This window comes from Oncorhynchus mykiss, chromosome 7 (genome assembly GCF_013265735.2).
Source record: "Oncorhynchus mykiss isolate Arlee chromosome 7, USDA_OmykA_1.1, whole genome shotgun sequence".
NCBI lineage: Eukaryota > Metazoa > Chordata > Actinopteri > Salmoniformes > Salmonidae > Oncorhynchus > Oncorhynchus mykiss.
Window position 1 is genome coordinate 38,759,568 of NC_048571.1, and position 9,660 is coordinate 38,769,227.

The window sequence follows — 9,660 nt, forward strand, 5'->3', positions numbered from 1 at the left end:
GATGTGACAGCCTACAGGGATGATGCCAGAGTCCTGGCAGTGAGGTGCCAGGACAACAACCTCTCCATCAACATCAGCAAGTTGAAGGAGCTGATCATGTATTACAGGAAATGTAGGTCCGAGCACGCCCCCATCCACATCAACGGGCTGTTGTGGAACAGGTCGGGAGCTTCAAGTTTTTCGGTGTCCACATCCCTATGGAACTATCATGGTCCACACACATCAACACAGTCGTGAAGAGGGCACGACAATGCCTCTTCCCTCTCAGGAGGCTGTAAAGATTCGGGCATGGGCCCTCAGATCCTCAAAAAGTTCTACAGCTGACTATTGAGAGCATCTTGACTGACTGCATCACTGCTTGGCATGGCAACTGTTTGGCATCTGACTGCAAGGTGCTACATATGGTAGTGCATATGGCCCAGTACATCACTTGGGCTGAGCTACCTGCCATCCAGGACCTCAATACCAGGTGGTGTCAGAGGAAGTTGTCCAAAACTCCAGCCACTCAAGTCATAGACTGTCCTCTCTGCTGCCGCACGGCAAGTTTGGAACAAACAGGACCCTGAACAGCTTCTACCCCCAAGATATAAGACTGCTAAATGATTAGTTAAATAGTTAACCAATAGCTACCCTGAATATCCGCATTGACCCTTTTTGCACTAATCTCTTTTGACTCATCACATACTGTATGCTGCTGTTACTGTTTATTATTTATCCTGTTGCCTAGTCACTTTATCCTTACCTAAATGTACATACCTATCTCAACTACCTTGTAACCCTGCACATCAACTCAGTACTGGTACCTGGTGTATATAGCCAAGTTATTCATTGTGTATTTATTCCTTGTGTTATTATTTTTCTGTTTGTTCCTCGTGTTATTATTTTTCTCAGTTTTAGATTATTTTTCTACTATTTCTAAGAAAAAATATCTTTGCATTTTTGGGAAAAGGGCCCGTAAGTAAGTATTTCCCTGTTAGTCTACACCTGTTGTTTGCGAAGAATGTGACAAATAAAATGTGATTTGATTATAGGAGTGTAGGCCTAATATCATTGCAATTCACAGTGCGTAGATGTGTTGATTGCTTTAGTACATTCAATTAAAGTGTGTTTAGTGCACTGTGAATGCATTGTATTGATAGGCCAGTAGGCCTACCACATGCAAGATCTTCTTTGGTAAGCATGTACTGTTACACCAACCCAGTTCAGTAGATGGCAGTGCTTTTAGCTTTTACTTTCGTACTACAAACCAAGGGGACTTTAACAAATTCTATGACTGATTTAGCTAATTGTCACGTTCAGACCATAGTTCTTTTGTGTTTTCCTTGTTTTAGTCTTGGTCAGGACGTGAGCTGGGTGGGCATTCTATGTTGTGTGTCTAGTTTGTCTATTTCTATGTTTGGCCTGATATGGTTCTCAATCAGAGGCAGGTGTTAGTCATTGTCTCTGATTGGGAACCATATTTAGGTAGCCTGTTTAGTGTTGGGTTTTGTGGGTGTTTGTTTCCTGTCTTTGTGTTTTCTGCACCAGTTAGGACTGTTTTGGTTTTGCCATGTTTATTGTTTTATGTTCATGTTTAGTTTTCTTATTAAAAAACATGAACTATAACCATGCTGCGTTTTGGTCCGCCTCTCCTTTGCAGGAAGAAAGCTGTTACAGAACCACCCACCACAACAGGACCAAGCGGCGTGGTGAAAAGCAGCTACAGCAAGAGAGGCCGAACTATTTGGAAAAATGGACTTGGGAGGAGATCCTAGACGGGAAAGGACCCTGGGCGCAGGCAGGAGAATATCGCCGCCCCAAGGAAGAGCTGGAGGCAGCGACGGCGGAGAGGCGCTGGTATGAGGAGGCAGCATGGCGGCGCGGATGGAAGCCCGAGAGTCAGCCCCAAAAATGTATTGGAGGGGGCACACAGGAAGTGTGGCAAAGCCAGGTAGGAGACCTGCGCCAACTTCCTGTGCTTACCGGAGGGCGAGAGAGACTGGGCAGGCACCACGTTATGCTGTGGAGCACACAGTGTTCCCAGTGCGGGTGCATAGCCCGGTGCGGTACATTCCAGCTCCTCATATCGGCAGGGCTAGAGTGGGCATCGAGCCAGGTGCCATGAAGCCGGCTCTACGCATCTGGTCTCCAGTGCGTCTCCTTGGGCCGGCATACATGGCACCAGCCTTACGCATGGTGTCCCCGGTTCGCCTGCACAGCCCAGTGCGGGCTATCGGGAGCATTCAACCAGGTAAGGTTGGGCAGGCTCAAGAGCTCCAGTGCGCTTGTCCGGTCTATCCAGTACCACCTCCACGCATCAGCCCTCCGGTGGCAGCTCCCCGCACTCGCCCTGAGGTGCGTGTCCTCGGCCCAGTACCACCAGTGCCAGCATCACGCACCAGGCCTACAGTGCGCCTCGCCTCTCCGGCGCTGCCAGAGCCTCCCGCCTCTCCGGCGCTGCCAGAGCCTCCCGCCTCTCCGGAGCCGCCCCTTATTAAAAAACTAACTATAACCACGCTGCGTTTGTCTGCCTCTCCTTCCCAGGAAGAAAGCTGTTACACTAATAGCCTTCCCGTGTGGAAACTTTGCATTTATCAATACAAAAAATTCACCTGGATGTGACTTGTATTTACACTATTTCCCAATGTTCAACACTGTGTTAACACCATTTTACAATAATGTTATGCTGATTAAACCATTTGGTGTGATGAACCAACAACAAAGGGAGAAATGCAGAGAACAAGGTAAAGAAATTTTACCAGTTGTATTTCAAATCAAATTTCATTGGTCACATACACATGGTTAGCAGATGTTAATGCGAGTATAGCGAAATGCTTGTGCTTCTAGTTCCGACAGTGCAGTAGTATCTAACAATTTCACAACTACCTTATACACAAGTGTAAAGGGATGAATATGTACATATAAATATATGGATGAGCGATGGCCGTGCGGCATAGGCAAGATGCAGTAGATGGTATAGAGTACAGTATATACATGAGATGAGTAATGTAGGGTATGTAAACATATAAAGTGGCATTGTTTAAAGTGGTACATTTATCACATCTTATTAAAGTGGCAATAGATTTGAGTCTGTATGTAACTTTGGACCACACACCCTCTCCACTGAACAGCACCACTGATTCCTTCCAAACCACTCATTGTTTACATTTCCAATTTGTGTGTAATGTTAATGTCCAACGGCTGATGAGCACCGATACGTTTTATCTAGAATTTGTCTTCATGTGACAAGGATTGAAAAGGATTTGCCAGTAGTCTGTCGACTTCATTCATGATGACGACAGCTTGTCTAGCTTGCTAGCTAAGATTTTGAAAGTACTGTATGATGTTGACATGATACGCCCAATCAATGCTACGGTAGACATAACATGATTTGACATTTTATCTGTGTCCAATGATCTTGAGCTTTCTTGGATGGGCACTTATCAGGAAAATCTGTGGCAGCACCCAAGGGTCTTGAATTTTCAAGCTCTCCCTGTAGATTTTGCGGTAATATAGTGTCCCCATGAATGACAGAACACTGAGACAATCACGGCGCAACTAGAGAACATTACCAACCCCTACGCTCTGTATACACCTGGAATTTGGAGCTGCCTTACTCAGGAAAGCAAAAAAAGACCATGTTTATATGCTGTTTTATTAACTCAAAGATTTTGTTTTACATTGTTTGCAAACTGATATGACACATATTAATGCGGAAATAACATACAAAAACAGGCAACAAAATTTGTTAAATTTTTTTTTAAAGCTAAACAGGTGTTGCCCCACCTGCCCTGAATGACGGGTCGCCACTGATGTTTAGAGAGAGTTTGACAAGTTTTTGCGGTTTGCGCAAAAAAAAACAATAACTGATTCGATAAATTGAACCAAGTGCTGTGCATAGCCTATATATGAAGGGCCTACATGTATCAATTTTCACAGTGAATGCTTTCATTTATACGTTTTGTGCGAATGAGTTGAACAAACGCCAAATACGTCATAAAAAAATATTGAGCCTATTTAATTCAACCCTTGCTGTTAATTGATCCAAAAGCAGCATACAACTGAGCTAAACGTTTGGAAATGACAAGTTCACTTTCTGATCCATAGCCTAAAAACGCATATCAAGCGCAAGTGCGCTGTTTGGCTCACATCATCTGAAGGCTGTGGAGCATTTGGGACATCTACTGCGGATCGCTAAAATATCCTAATGATTATGATCGCACTTCCTCAATTTAATTATCATGGCAACACTATACAAAATAGGGCTTGGTATGGTTTAGAAACTTGGGAACCAAGCTCGAGTTATCAGTGTAGCCTGTTATCGCCTGGACTTGTTGAAATACTGTATTTGTCTCATCAGAACACAACATCTTTTGCCTTATGCTCTCAGAGTCTTTCACGTCTTTCACTTTTTGCAAACTCCAGGAGTGCTGTCATATGCCTTTTTCTCATGAGTGGCTTCCATCTGGCCACTCTCCCATAAAGCCCTGATTGGTGAAGTGATGTAGAGACTATTGTCCTTCTGGCAGTTTTTCCCATCTCAGCCAAGGAACTCTGTAGTTCTGTCAGAGTGGTCATTGGGTTCTTGGTCACCTCCCTGACCAAGATCCTTCTTGCCTGGTTGCTCGGTTTGGTCGGAAGGCCAGCTCTAGCCAGAGTCTGGGTAGTTCCATATTTTTTTAATTTCCCAGTGATGGAGAACACTGTGCTCTTGGAAACTTTCAACACTATAAAAATAGTAGTATACCGTTCCCCAGATATATGCCTCATCACAATTCTATCACAGAGATCTATGGACAGTTTCTTGGACTTCATGGTATAGTTTCTGACATGCACTGTCAACTGTGGGACATTATACAGACACGTGTGTTTCTTTCTAAATCATGTCCTGTCACGGATCCCCCAGTACTGTTGCTCATTCCGTGCTCCAGTACCAGGGGTCACCGGCCACTAGGCGTTGCTGAACTGTCTCATTACGCACACCTGGTTCCCATTCCCCCCTGATTAGTAATTGTATATATGTGCTCTCTTTTCACCATTGTCTTGGTCAGTTATTGTTCCCATATCCGTTGGTCTTGTGAGTACCTGTGCTTTGTTTCGGCTTTTGTGTATTGTGTACATGTTATTACTAGTCTCGTCCTGTGTATTGTTGTGCTCTTGTTATTACGGGTCTTGTACATGTGTATTTATTAGAGGTTTAACCTCTGTTTGGGTTTCATCCCTCTGCTTTTGTATACTTTTTGGGGGGCTTCGTTCCCGTGCCTTTTCATGGCATGTTGTATTTTTGGGTGGAGTATTAAAAAAGCCCTATTTCGTATTCCTGTGCCTGTCTTCAATCATTTATACAATGTAACATGTCCAAACAATTGAATTGGCCACAGGTGGACTCCAAGTTGTAGTGACATCTCAAGGGTGATCAAAGGAAATTGGATGCACCTGAGGTCAATTTGAAGTATTAAAGCAAAGGGCTGTGACTACTTATGTAAATTAGATATTTCTTTAACTTTCAATACATTTGCAGAACATTCTACAAACCTGTTTCCACTTCGTCATTATGGGTTATTATGTGTAGATGGGTCAGGAAGAAAAATATTTATTCCATTTTGAATTCGGGCTGTAACACAACCAAATGTGGAATAAATCAAGCGTTATGAATACTTTCTGAAGGCACTGTAAATTGACTTCAGTAAATGTACTGACGCTGAAGAGTAGCCTCGCCGTGGGCATAATTTGGCGAAGTAATTGTCTGCAAATAAACATGTTATCTAAATAGACACAGGCTACATTTCCAGTCAAATTATAAATGGTGTAGTTCCAACTTCCGGCTTGACACTAACAGCGTCAGATCAGCTGGTCTGCAATTTAGCCTTTTTTTTCACTGCAAGAGCCGTTATTTTAGCTAGGAGCGCTGCGTTACCTCCCATTAATAGAGAAAGCCAGCGGTAACTTGCAGGCAACCTGTCTTGTCTTCATGGATGCCAAGGGAAGCCAGGCTTCCCCAAATATTTGACTTTTTTTTTTTTTATTACTATTAAATAATTGAGCTTTCGCCTGTTTTCATACTTTTCCTCAGTGGCTGAATCTCACCGGAGAAATCAGAGCGAGGGTAACAACCCTTCTTTCTCAATATGTGTAGCCCATGTATCTGATGCTCCCTTTTATATATTCTTTAAAAAAAATAAGCTGAACTCAGCTGTGGGTTGTCCTGGTGCAGCAAAATGCCTTCCAAGGGAGGCCAGTTTGGATTCGGCTTCACACAAATTAAATCACATCCTAAACACATTTTCATTTCTTGTCCACTTGTGTTGATGTCCTGCAGTAGCTAGCTTGCTAAATCATTCCATTCCTACTCCATAGATAGAGATGTAGATTTGTCTTATGGTGTTGACAGGCCAATGATTATGACAGCGATTTGAATTTAGCAATAAATCAGTATGTTGTGCCACTGGCCGGAGAAGATTGAAGTTCTATATCTAGCCTAGCCCTTTAAGACTCACTAACAAGCTATTAATAAGAAATTATACTAGTCACTCAAAACAATTTATAAAGTATAAATGGATGAGGCACCACAAATACTTTAATGATAAGTAAATAGTTAAACATCTAATGAAATGGAGTAGCTTAATGAGAAATTATGAATAAACAATTTACTAATCCATTATAAGTGCTAGCTAAAGTTAATGTGTAACTTTGTTTTCTATTATGTTTGTGCCTAGTTGTGTGTAATTGTGTCTTTATGGTTTTAATTTTAAAAAAATAGATGCATTGTGAAACAGCTGGACTGTCTCAGTGTTTTGGTGTGTTAATGATTACCGGTATTTGTAATCTGTCTTCTGTATTTGGTTCAGTCTGTACGACTCAAACGGCTTGTTCAATTCTATGAAAGACATTTCAATCAGTGAGTTCAAACAACATGCCTTTACAGCTTCTTCTTTTGCAAGCTGTAGGCCGGACGCCTTGACACTCTACCTGGCTGGTACGAGTCTACCAAACTTGATCTTGTCTCCCTAGGCAGATGGGTTGCCTCCTACATTATCACATGAGCTCAACGTGATCTGTTTGCTTCTCATCGGAGAGAGGTGGTGATGTAGTTCTAACTTCTGACCACTAGAGAACAGCGTCTTACTTATTTTCACTAGCAAGTACTCCCTCCTAATGATGTCATTACACACCATTTGATGACAATAGGATCACAGAAGGATTGACCATACTCAGCAATATGTTTTATATTAGGATGTGTATTGGTGACCAGGCATCACGCTGTCTTCTGTTGCAAATTTTTTTTGTCATGTTTTGTGGCAAGTGAGAGAAGCATGCATCCTCACACAAACACATCTTCACAAAATGTACCTACATGTCAGACTTATCGGATTGTACACTGAGTAGGGTGTTTGTAGAAACTACTGTTTAAATTTTTTTTTTTTAAATACATTTGTATACACAACAAAAAGCCAAGAATATCACGTTGGCAACTAAATATTTTCACAGACTTCGGCTGAAGCAAAAAAAAAAATCTGCTTGAACGGTTCCTGTCCGAAACCAGAGGTGAGTTGGCTGTTAAGTGTCAGAGGTCACCACAGTTCACACCAAGATGAGGCTTGAGTCTATACTCCTTGTACTGTGAAAAGATACTGTAGGGTCCAGAAGAGGTGTCAGCTTTTCTATGCTGCTGCCAGTCAGTAGGAAATAACAACTGGAATGAAATAACACTGCAGTCAAATATAATAGTTCAAAACACATTTGCTGATGGAAAGGGCTAATAATGTTTTTAGTGTTCATAGAGATTAACCTACTACAGTGCCTTCGGAATGTATTTATGCCCCTTGACTTATTCCATGTTTTGTTGTGTTACAGCCTGAAATCTCAACCATCTACACACAATGCCCCATTACGACATTTATTTAACATGAAATACAATATCTCATTTGCATAAGTATTCAAGCCCTTACAGTTTCTAAGAGCTATGCACATCTGGATTGTACAATATTTGCACATTCTTTTTTACAATTCTTAGCTTTATTGTGTGCTTTGTTTGCTGTTTCTATCAATTCCCCATTACATACAGTACAGTGGGGCAAAAAAGTATTTAGTCAGCCACCAATTGTGCAAATTCTCCCACTTAAGATGAGAGGCCTGTAATCTTCATCATAGGTACACTTTAACTATGACAGACAATGAGAATTTTTTTCTCCAGAAAATCGCATTGTAGGATTTGTAATGAATTTATTTGCAAATTATGGTGGAAAATAAGTATTTGGTCACCTACAAGCAAGATTTCTGTCTCTCACAGACCTGTAACTTCTTTAAGAGGCTCCTCTGTCCTCCACTCGTTACTTGTATTAATGGCACCTGTTTGAACTTGTTATCAGTATAAAAGACACCTGTCCACAACCTCAAACAGTCACACTCCAAACTCCACTATGGCAAACACCAAAGAGCTGTCAAAGGACACCAGAAACAAAATTGTAGACCTGCACCAGGCTGGGAAGACTGAATCTGCAATAGGTAAGCAGCTTGGTTTGAAGAAATCAACTGTGAGAGCAATTATTAGGAAATGGAAGACATACAAGACCACTGATAATCTCCCTCGATCTGGGGCTCCACGCAAGATCTCACCCCGTGGGGGGTCAAAATGATCACAAGAACGGTGAGCAAAAATCCCAGAACCACACGGGGTGACCTAGTGAATGACCTGCAGAGAGCTGGGACCAAAGTAACAAAGCCTAACATCAATAACACACTATGCCGCCAGGGACTCAAATCCTGCAGTGCTAGACGTGTCCCCCTGCTTAAGCCAGTACATGTCCAGGCCCGTCTGAAGTTTGCTAGAGAGCATTTGGATGATCCAGAAGAAGAGTGGGAGAATATCATATGGTCAGATGAAACCAAAATATAACTTTTTGGTAAAAACTCAACTCGTGTTTGGAGGACAAAGAACACCATACCTACTGTGAAGCATGGGGGTGGAAACATCATGCTTTGGGGCTGTTTTTCTGCAAAGGGACCAGGACGACTGATCCGTGTAAAGGAAAGAATGAATGGGGCCATGTATCGTGAGATTTTGAGTGAAAACCTCCTTCCATCAGCAAGGGCATTGAAGATGAAACGTGGCTGGGTCTTTCAGCATAACAATGATCCCAAACACACCGCCCAGTCAACGAAGGAGTGGCTTCGTAAGAAGCATTTCAAGGTCCTGGAGTGGCCTAGCCAGTCTCCAGATCTCAACCCCATAGAAAATCTTTGGAGGGAGTTGAAAGTAAGTCCGTGTTGCCCAGCAACAGCCCCAAAACATCACTGCTCTAGAGGAGATCTGCCTGGAGGAATGGGCCAAAATACCAGCAACAGTGTGTGAAAACCTTGTGAAGACTTAGAGAAAACGTTTGACCTCTGTCATTGCCAACAAAGGGTATATAAAGTATTGAGAGAAACTTTTGTTATTGACCAAATACTTATTTTCCACCATAATTTGCAAATAAATTAATAAAAAATCCTACAATGTGATTTTCTGGATTTTTTTTCTAATTTTGTCTGTCATAGTTGACGTGTACCTATGATGAAAATTACAGGCATCTCTCATCTTTTTAAGTAAGAGAACTTGCACAATTGGTGGCTGACTAAATACTTCTTTACCCCACTGTATATAACTAGCTGTAGCCTACATTTACCGTTAATTCCCATAAT